The 10,840-nt window shown below is 49.3% G+C and overlaps 1 protein-coding gene across 2 annotated transcripts in view; it reads right to left on the bottom strand.

Moving 5' to 3' along the window:
* The window catches only part of LOC107118447 (poly(rC)-binding protein 3-like), a 356,111-nt gene extending 352,626 nt beyond the window's left edge, over positions 1–3,485 (bottom strand). For both annotated transcript variants that reach the window (XM_015420802.1, XM_015420794.1), the window contains exon 1: positions 3,308–3,485. The gene's annotated coding sequence lies outside the window, so the exon portion shown is untranslated. The remainder of the gene's footprint in view (positions 1–3,307) is intronic.
* Between the last annotated feature and the right edge of the window lie 7,355 nt (positions 3,486–10,840).

Genomic DNA, 10,840 nt, shown 5'->3' with positions numbered 1-10,840 from the left:
GGAGTCTCAGAGCGGCTCACAAACTCCTTTCCCTTCCCCTCCCCACAACAGACACCCTGTGAGGTAGGCGGGACTGAGAAAGCTCTGACAGAAACTGCTCTTTCAAGGACAGCTCTGACAGAACTGTGGCTTGCCCAAGGTCATCCAGCAGTGGGGAGTGGGGAATCAAACCCGGTTCTCCCAGATTAGAGTCTGTGCACTTAACCACTACACCAAAGGAGACTGGTGAAAGACGTGCAGAATCTAACTGAAGGCGGGCTAGAGCAGGGGTCCCCAACTTGGGTGTCTGCAGGTGATGCAGTGCCCACTAACACCTTTCCTCATGCTCCTCAAGTGTTTTTAGAAAGGAGGTGGGAGGAAGTTGGGTCATTTGCCCAGCAGGGCTTCTGACTGGCCCCTGGAGATCGGACTGGCCGGGGAGATTGAAACAGCACGGTTTCAGGGGCAGCTGCCACTGCAGTTGTTTTTTCTAATCGCCCCTCTTCCCCCCTGCACTTGGGTTTCCTTTATGTGGCTGGCTCTGCCTCACGCAACATCCGTTTTGTGGCTGCGTCCACAACCCTGTGTCAGAATTCCAAAGGCACCCGCCAATTTTAGAAAGGCTGGGGGGGCCCTGGGCCAGAGTGCATTTCAGACAAGCTCCAGCAAAGACGCTTTATTTTGTTGCCGTCCTTGTGCAGAGCCAGTGTGGTGTAGTGGTTAAGAACACAAGAGGAGCCATGTTGGATCAGGCCGACGGCCCATCCCATCCAACACTCTGTGTCCCAAAGAGGCCAAAACCCAGGCTAGTATCTAGGAGACCTGGGTTCGAATCCCTGCTTGCACCATGGATGTTTGCCGGGTGACCTTGACGTTTGCTGGGTGACCTTGGGCCAGTCACAACTCTCTCAGCCTGACCTACCTCTCAGGGTAGCTGTGAAGATAAAATGGGGGGGGGGAGAATGATGTATGCCATTTTGGGTCTCCACCGGGGTAAAGGATTAAATAAATGGATTAAATAAATAAATAAACTCCAGTCAACCCACCCAGGCATCTGTGCAGAGTGTTACAATGAGAAGGGCACTGATTCCTTTTTAATTTTTTTTAATTTTTTATTTTATTTTTTTAATACATTTTAATTTAAAAAAAAGAAGGGCACTGATTCCATGCAACCACCCACAGCACAGGAGGTGACAGGCACCACCACCTGGGCTTGAGCTGCCAACGTCCAGGTCCAGAACAAGCCCCCAAAGTGTTGCTGGGGGGGGGGGTTTGGCTCTGATCCAGGCAGCAGTAGAATGGACCCAAGAGCACTGTCGCAATGGCATAGTACTATTCCTGACATAGTACTATTAATGCCATTGCCTTGGCATCATGACCTAGGCAAGATGTCACACACACACACACAACCTTTATTGGCATAACAAGGAAAGAGACATAAAACCCCACCTGAGCGAGATTTGAGTGGGAAATAAAAACAGTCGACAGAAATTCTCCAATGCAAGCGGCGTCGCATAAACTAAGTATAGGCAGATCTTAACTAGGAAGAGTAGGCAAGTAATCTTCCCCTGTCTTAGCACTTTTACCACTTTTGGTTCCTATCTCTTTTGCTGCTAGGGCCAGGAACTCCGCCACTTTTGTCTGAGCTCAGGAAGGAGGGCTCCAGAGCAAACCAATTGATGCAGCGGCCAAATCACCCGCTCACGACTTGAATGCCAGTAGCTCACACAGCAGAATTTTTGTTCACAAGACTCCACAGCTTTGAGGGAATATTGCCCAGGAGGTGATACCATTCTTGGGGGGACAAAGTACCTTGAGCCCACTCTGCCAGCTTGGTGTTGTCCAGCCAAACTGTCTGCATAGCTCAAGGCCACCTGCATCTGAGTCTCTCCGACGCCTGATCGAAAAAAGGGATTTGAAAAAAGGGATGTTTGCGCTTGGGACGAGCTGGAGCTGTTTGCAAAAACAAAGTGGTCGTTCCCTTTCATGATGTGGGTGGGAAACTGGGGCGAACCACAAGTTCTCATCAAGGTCTGCATCTTTACAAGATGCACCTGATGCAAATGTTTGAAAAGCAAGAAGGGCCCGGCTCGGCGAAGGCCAACATTTGCGGCACCGGGCAGGGAGGGGAGAGGTGGCTGGATGTCGGGCAGGGGGTGGGGTGGGGTTTGCGAGCGGCGGGAAAATCAGGTCCTCCTGCTTGTCCCCGGCCCAATAGTAAGCTCCGGAACGGCCGGGGGAGGTGTTATGTCCACTGACTGCCACTAGGTGGCAGCGTATTTCACAGGAGCTTGAATCCCTAGGAACAATAGGGACTAGGATCCTGAAACCTCTAGAGGTCACCAATAGGAACCTTGGCGGGAAGTTTAAACCCACCGATGGAACCTGGGGGTGGTCCACAGAGACTGTATATAGTTGGCCCTCTGGCCGTTAGTGTTGTGTTATGTTGTGTGCTAGTAAACATGAGCTGAATATCACTATTTTTCATCATCATTCGATGCGTCCAACTCACTACACAACAGGAGGGGAGGATTTATAAGAGGGAACCAGCCGCTTGCCTCCCCTGCCCAGCCTTTGTCCGGCTTTTGTGAAGCCTGGGAGCACCTTTGATCCTCTGCCAGGTAACGGGGGCAGTGGGCCTTGCAGCTGCGGCCTTCCGCGTAGCCTGCCTGAGGGTTCCAAGGGCCCGGATGCCCCCTTGCCCAACCGGGCGCCTCCTCACCCGTGCGCTGCAGGACGGGGGTGGCTCCCGGCGCTTCACGTCCTCCACGTGGAGCACGTTCACTGGGGGGGAGGGGAAGGTCGCCGCCCCACTCGCCGCTGGCAGGCTGGTGGCAGCGGGGGGGCCAACCCCAGGTGGTTGGGGGAAGGGCAGCCCCCCCACTGTTTGATAAAAGGGATATTCGAACTTGGGATGAAGCTGGAGCTGTTTGGAAAAACAAAGCAGTTGTTCCCTTTCCTAATGTATGTGGGAAACTGGGGCGAACCACAAGCTCTCATCCAGGCCCGCATCTTTACAAGATGCAACGCCACGAGCCAAGGGACAGCTACGTCTTCTGCATCTGGAACCCCCACCCCCTTACACACACACACAAACCCCTTGCCAGCTTCACTGGAGACAGCCCCGGCTCTTGGGAAATGACGACAAAGCAGAGGAATACTTCAGGAAGGTGCCGGAGTCACCATCAACTCTCCGCAACACATTTGACGAACCATGGCACATACAAGACAAAATGAAGCTGCTATCACAGGTTTCCGCCCACTTCCTTCCCCATCTGTAAGGGACACCTGGAAATACGCGTTCTTTGGGAGAATGAGAATGTCTGACCTTGTCTAGTAGCAAGTGACAAACTCTCTGGCATCCAACAGGTTTCGGGTGGGCGGAGGAACCTGGTGGGCGTTTTCTTCCAGAAAAATATCTTCACATTGTCCCTGAGACACCAACGATTACTTGCAACTGTAGAATGCTGTCGGACTACCCAGTCTCAAGGCAGAAGAAATTTCCTCCAAAGACTGCAAATGTGATGAAAACTGTAAGGGAAAGCAATTAAATGTTTCAGTATGGAAACTTGTTTCTATTTACATTCAGCATGCAATCTTTAGAAGAAGTGTTCTTGGGTTATAAGGAGAAGAAGAGATTGGATTTATTCCCCGCCCTTCACTACCCAAGGGAGTCTCAGAGCGGCTTCCACACTCCTTTCCCTTCCCCTCCCCACAACAGACACTCTGTGAAGTAGGTGGGGCTGAGAGAACTCTGACAGAAACTGCTCTTTTTCAAGGACAGCTCTGACAGAACTATGGCTTGCCCAAGGTCATCCAGCCAGGTGCAAGTGGAGGAGTGGGGAATCGAACCTGGTTCTCCCAGATTAGAGTCCGCGCACTTAACCACGACACCAAACTGGCTCTTCAGGATGTGGTTTAGTCTTTATTATTTGAGTACGCATGTACCGCAGCTCCGGTGCTGCGGTGGTTAAGCTGCGGTGGTTAAGATGCTGAACTGCAGGCTGTGGAAGGTCAGTAGTTCAGCAGTTCGAGACCCGAGCTGCCATCTCTAGTTTCAGCTCCTGCCAACCTAGCAGTTCGAAAGCAAGACATTGCAAGTAGATAAATAGGTACCACTTCGGTGGGAAGGTAACAGCGTTCCGTGTGCCTTGGTGTTTAGTCATGCCGGCCACATGACCACGGAAACGTCTTTGGACAGCGCTGGCTCTTCGGCTTTGAAACGGAGACGAACACCGCATCCCTAGAGTCGGACTCAACTGGCTTTCGAGCAAGGGAACCTTTACCTTTACCTTTACGCATGTACCTAGGGAAGTCACAACGGAATCATGGTGACCCCAACAATGGGCTTTCAAGGCAAGGGGGAAGCGGAGATGGTTTGCTCTTCCCTGCCTCCGCAGAGTCTTCCTCGGTGGACTTCCCAGTACCGACCCTGCTTAGCTTCCGAGATCTGAGGAGACAGGGCTACATCCACGCCGCCTTCCCTCCCGTTACTCAAGTAACAATCAGCATGGCGTATTCCTAATCTACAACTTATCTGCGTGTAAACTGGGAATGTCATATGGGAGAGCGAAGACCCTGCTGCCATTTTCAAAAAGTATGTGTTCAAACCTCAAGTAACCTGGTACTTTTTTTTTGTCCTGGTGTTATTAGAACCATGTTAAATGGCTCCGTTGACCTCAAAAACCCACAATTAAATGATGAGATTACACTACTAAGACACCCCGTAGGGGAGAGACAGACCAAGACAGCATAAAGGGTTAGGGTTATTTAAGCAGGCAGCATTCTCCTGGGCTCTGTACAGCAAACGAGACTGTCTACCCAAGCTTTTTTCTGTTCTTTCACGCGCATTCTCTATGGTGCAACCAGTTAATTAACTCAGCTCTGTCTCTGCTCTGGAGCCTACGCCGGGAAAGAAAGCCGGGAACAACTCAGGGTCAGCTCAGCAAGCACATGAAGCTGCCTTCTGCTGAATCAGACCCTCGGTCCATCGAGATCAGGACTGTATATTCAGACTGGCAGCCGCTCTCCAGGGTCTCCGGCAGAGGCCTTTCGCATCACCTACCACCTCTTCCTTTTAACTGGAGATGCCAGGGATTGAAGCTGCATGCCAGGCAGATATTCCACCACTGGGCCACGGCACTAAGGGTGGCGAGAACCAGGGAGGATTGTGAGGCACTCCAAAGGGATCTGTCGAGGATGGGCGAGTGGGCGTCAACGTGGCAAATGGGGTTCAATGTGGCCAAGTGCAAAGTGATGCACATTGGGGCCAAAACTCCTGACTATAAATACACTTTGATGGGGTCCAAACTGGCAACGACTGATCAAGAGAGAGATCTTGGAGTTGTAGTAGATAACTCTCTGAAAATGTCGAGACAGTGTGCAACTGCAATTTAAAAAAAAGGCCATAGCTGTGTGCAATTCTGGTCCGCACACTGCAAAAAGGATATTATAGCATTGGAAAAAAGGCAGAAAAGGGCAGTAAAAGTAAAGGTTCTCCTTGCTCGAAAGCCAGTCAAATTCGACTCTAGGGATGCGGTGCTCATCTCTGTTTCCAAGCCGAAGAGCCAGCACTGTCCAAAGACATTTCCGTGGTCATGAGGTCGGCATGACTAGACACCAAGGTGCACGGAAAAGGGCAACTAGAATGATAAAAGTGTTGGAACACTGTCCCTATGGAGAAAGGTTAAAGCGCTTGGGGCTCTTTAGCTTGGAGAAACGACGACTTGAGGAGTGACATGATCGAGGTTTACAAGATTATGCATGGGATAAAGCAGAATGAGAAAGAAGTACTTTTCTCCCTTTCTCACAATACAAGAACTTGTGGGGGGGCAACAGTGGGAGGGCTTCTAGTGTCCTGGCCCCACTGCTGGACCTCCTGATGGCACCTGGTATTTTTGGCCACTGTGTGACAGAGTGTTGGACTGGATGGGCCATTGGCCTGATCCAACATTGGCTTCTCTTATGTTCTTATGTTCCTCCTCCTCCTCTGCTGCCTGGGCATGGTTAGAGACATGACCCACAGGGCAAAGGCAAGGGCCAGAGGACCCTTCATGCTCAGCTCATGGCTCACAGCCCATGGCCCTGCCTACGCCAGGTCTGTGGATCCACAGGCATTCTAGAAACTGGGAGTTGTATGCTTTTTTTTCTTAGTCTAACAAATGTTTCTGTTTTCTCAGCAATTGCGGCATCTTGCAGAGAGGAAGGAGGAAAAGTCCATGCCCAGCTAGGCCAAGCGTAGAAGCTGACTTGACTTAGTTGTGTGGCTTTGATCACCTGGAATTACCCACGCTTGATTAGTTCCTTCGTACTTTTTGCAAGACCTTTGCAGTCCGGACTGCATGGGGCCTCCTGTCTCTGGGGTCTTCAAACCCTGCCCCCGACATTTCCACAGGGCTGTTTGCGTCCCCACACCGCAATCATCGGAGGATACATTGGGGCCACAGCAAATGGAACGAATCCGCCAAAACAGAAGCCAGAGAAAGCAAGCTCCTCACATGAGCTCTCCCGTCAGTGTCGCCTCACAAAAACACCACAGAGAAGTTTCAGTTGGTCATGATACCCACAAACAACTGTAAGTAATGGAAGAGACGTTCCCTATAGCACATCCCCTGCTCCTCAGGAGGAGGTCTGGTATCTCTCTTCAAGCAAACAGAGACTCCTCAGACTCCGACGCAGGCCCTAGAGGGCTGTGGCTTTTCCCAAGATATAAAACTTGGATAATTTTGAGTGGAGCTCAGTTTATTAAGTATGTCACTACCGCTATTACCAGCTGCAGCTGGCACAATAATAGGCTACGCAAACCATTTTTATCCTATTTACAGAGAAGGAACTAACGCCGCTTGTCAACACTAGCAGCAAAGAAAAATATTTTATATATACACGCACAAGTGGGCTTAAACCCCTGAGGCGACCACATGTTCACAGATTCAAGTGATCAGAGAAGCCAAATCCATCCCACAGGAAAGCTCGCAGCGGAATTAACGTCAAGAGTTGCCCAACAACACAATACCGCAAGGCTTTGGAAGTAGGGCACAGTTTTTCCCAGTTGCATTTCCACCCTTTACACTGCCATTTTGGGGTTTTTTTTGGGGGGGGGATCTGTAGCCGTGAAGGAGGAGAAGGAAGCCTGCTCAGCGACAGGTGTGGCATATCGTTAACGGGTGGCAAATAACTCTGGGCGGAGCCACTGGGGTCTTGTCAATCAACTGTTGGGCAAGGAGTACCCGTGTGTATTAAGTGCCATCAAATCGCTTCAGTTTTTTTGGCAACCCTATGAATTAATGTCCTCAAAAATGTACTATTGTTTTTTTATACATTTTATTTGTCTTTTCCTCAATTTGTCATCATTTACAAAAAAAAAAATTCTTCCAATATCTTGAGTCTTGTTCAAGATTGCATATATTCATTCTTTTATACATTTGAGTCTAGATTTCCCCACATTTCATAAATCCATTTATACATTCTTTCCCATCTTTTATTAAACACACACCTCCCTCTTTTTTTTTTTGGTTAGTTTATCCATTTCTGCTACTTCCATCAGTTTAAATATTATTTCCTCTCTTGTTGGGAATCTCTCCATTTTCCAATATTTAGCCATTAATATTCTGGCCGTAGTCACTATATATGTTAATAAGTATTTGTCGTTTTGCTTGTAATCCTCTGGTATCATATTTAACAGGGCTATTTCCGGAGTTAAAATCACTTTTAACTTCATGATACCCGTAATAAGCTTTTGTATCATTTTCCAATACCTTCCTGCTCTTTCACATTTCCACCAAATGTCCTCAAAAATGTGCTATTATTAACAGGCTTGTTCGACTCTTGCAAGCTGAGGGCCGTGGCCTCCTTGACTGAATCCATCCATCTGCTGCCTTCCACTTTTCCTAGCATTATTGTCTCTTCCAGTGAGTCTGGTCTTTGCATGATGTGTCCAAAGTCTGATAGCCTCATTTTAGTCATTTTAGCTTCTAGGAGAGTGAAGGACATCAGAAGAGCACTGCTGGATCAGACCAGTGGCCCATCTACTCCAGCGTCCTTTCTCGCACAGTGGCCAACCGGTTCCTCTGGAGGGCCAACGACGGGGCATAGAGGCCGAGGCCTTCCCCAGATGTTGCCTCCTGGCGCTGGGATTCTGAAGTATAGCGCCTCTGAATATGGAGGTTCCCTTCAGTCATCACCATAGCCAGTAGCCACTGACAGACCTATCCTCCATGAATCTTTCCAATCCCCTTTTAAAGCTGTTTCTGCCTGTGGCCATCATGACATTCTCTGGCAGCGAATTCCACATTTTAATCACTCTCTGTGTAAACTTTGCAGGGCTATTTTTGGGCAGGAACGCACAGGAACGGAGTTCCGGCTGGCTCCCGAGGTGGCCACGCCCAGCAGGAACTCATTAGCATAATAGGCCACACCCAACAGCAGAAACTCATTAGGATTGGCTACATTAGGGGTGTGTGGCCTAACATGCAAAGGAGTCCCTGCTACAAAAAAAGCCCTGGGTTTTGACAACAAACAAGGTAAACAGAATAACAAGCAAAAGGTGGGTGTGGCTGGATTCATCCTGAATCTACTGCCCATCAGCTTCATTGGGTGCCCTCGAGTTCTAGTATTTTGGGAGAGGGAGGAAAAGTTCTCTCTGTCAATCCTCTCCACCCCAGGCATAGTTCTATAAACCTCTATCATGCCCCCCCTCCTTAGTTGTTTCTTTTCTAAACTGAAAAGTCCCAGACTCTTCAGCCTTTCCTCATAGGGAAGGTGCTGTTCTCTCAAGAGCAGTTTCTGTCAGAGCTCTCTCAGCCCCACCAACCTCACAGGGTGTCTGTTGTGGGGAGGGGAAGGGGAAGGAGTTTGTGAGCCGCTCTGAGACTCCTTCGGGTAGTGAAGGGCCATGGGGTACAAATCCAATCTCCTCCTCCTCCAATCCCCTAATCATCTTGGTTGCCCTCCTCTCAACTTGTTCCAGCTCTGCTATGTCTTTTTTGAGATACGGTGACCAGAACTGTGCACACAGTATTCCAAATCAGGCCGTACCATAGATCTATGCAGGGGCAGTATAAAATGGCTGTTTTATGTTCACTTCCTTTCCTAATAATTCCTCACATAGAGTTTGCCCTTTTCACTGCTGCAGCACACTGGGTTGACACTTTCATTGAGCTATCCACTACAACCCCGAGATCTTTTCACCTCTCATATTCAGCAAGTTCAGACTCCCATTAGCCTATACTTGAAGTTCGGGTCCCCCCCCATTGTGTCTCATCATACACTTAACCAACATTGAACTTCATTTGCCACACTCTCACCCACTGCGGAGGAGCTGCGGTGGCTCAAGTGGTTAAGACGCTGAACTGCAGGCTGTGGAAGGTCAGTAGTTCAGTGGTTCAAGACCCGGGTGCCGCAAGACAGGGTGAGCTCCTGTCTCTAGTTCCAGCTCCTGCCAACCTAGCAGTTCGAAAGCAAGAAATTGCAAGTAGATAAATAGGGACCACTTCGGTGGGAAGGTAACAGCGTTCCGTGCGCCTTGGTGTTTAGTCATGCCGGCCACATGACCACGGAAACGTCTTCGGACAGCGCTGGCTCTTCGGCTTTGAAACGGAGATGAGCACCGCAACCCTAGAGTCGGATTCGACTGGCTTTCGAGCAAGGGAACCTTTACCTTTACCTTTACACCCACTCACTCAGTTTGTGAAGATCCTCTTGAAGCTCTTCACAGTCAGCCTTGGTTCTTACCATCCTGAATAATTCTGTGTCATCTGCAAACTTGGTCACTCTACTACCCTAGTTCCAGATCACTTAACGAATAAATTAAATAGTACCAGTCTTAATACCAATCCTTGTGGGACCCCCAATGCTTACTTCTCTCCACTGTGAGAACTGCCATTGATTCCTACTCTCTGCTACCTCTCATTTAAGAAAAAGAGATTGGATTTATACCCCATGGCCCTTCACTACCCGAAGGAGTCTCAGAGCGGCTTACAATCTCCTCTCCCTTCCCCTCCCCACAACAGACACCCTGTGTGGTACGTGGGGCTGAGAGAGCTCTTTAGAGAACTGTCCTTGAGAGAACAGCTCTGAAATAATTTGTAACTGACATCAGCAGCTGCATGTGGAGGAGTAGGGAATCAAACCCGGTTCTCCCAGATTAGAGTCTGCACTCTTAAACCACTACACCACATCGGCTCTCGTGAACCTATCCTCTTATCTCATGACTGCTAAGTTTACTCAGGAGTTTTTGGTGAAGTACCTTGTCAAAAGCCTTTTGAAAGTCCAAGTATATAATGTCTACCAGGTCACCATTGTCTACATGCTTGTTCACATTCTCAAAGAACTCCGGAAGGTTGGTGAGGCAGGACCTCCCTTTGCAGAAGCCATACTGATTTCCCCTGAGCCATTGATGGGTTTTCTTTCGTCTGATCACTCAAGCGCTCTCCCTAGCCATTGGGATGGTCTGCCCATTCCATCCCGACTTGGCACCATTTTGGGGGGGGGGGTTGCTCACTTGGTGATACACACATAACTGCATAATCGCATGGACACGGAGCCCCGTATGTGTGTTTCCTACCTGAAAAAAATTATTTCGATCAAGTGCCATCATTTATTCTTTGTCAACACTTCTTTGTGATTTAAATTTTTGTCCCTGCTGATCACTGCTGAGGAACCCCTCAGGGAAAAGAGTTCCTAGTCCAGCCACCATATCGGTGGCCATGTTTGGCACCCAGAACTTGTTTTTCCCCACTCCTCACAACGGTCTTCCTTCAGCGGGAAAAGAGAAACACGCCCAGCACACGGGGATTGTCTTAGCGGCATGCAGAGGCCCTGGTCTTATTGTCCCTATGGGGAGAGAGCAGGGTCCAGAATGCGC

This window comes from Gekko japonicus, unplaced genomic scaffold, assembly GCF_001447785.1.
Source record: "Gekko japonicus isolate JY-2015 unplaced genomic scaffold, Gekko_japonicus_V1.1 scaffold438, whole genome shotgun sequence".
Taxonomy (NCBI): domain Eukaryota; kingdom Metazoa; phylum Chordata; class Lepidosauria; order Squamata; family Gekkonidae; genus Gekko; species Gekko japonicus.
Note: the sequence above shows the minus strand (reverse complement) of the source record. Positions and strands in the feature narration are given on the sequence as shown.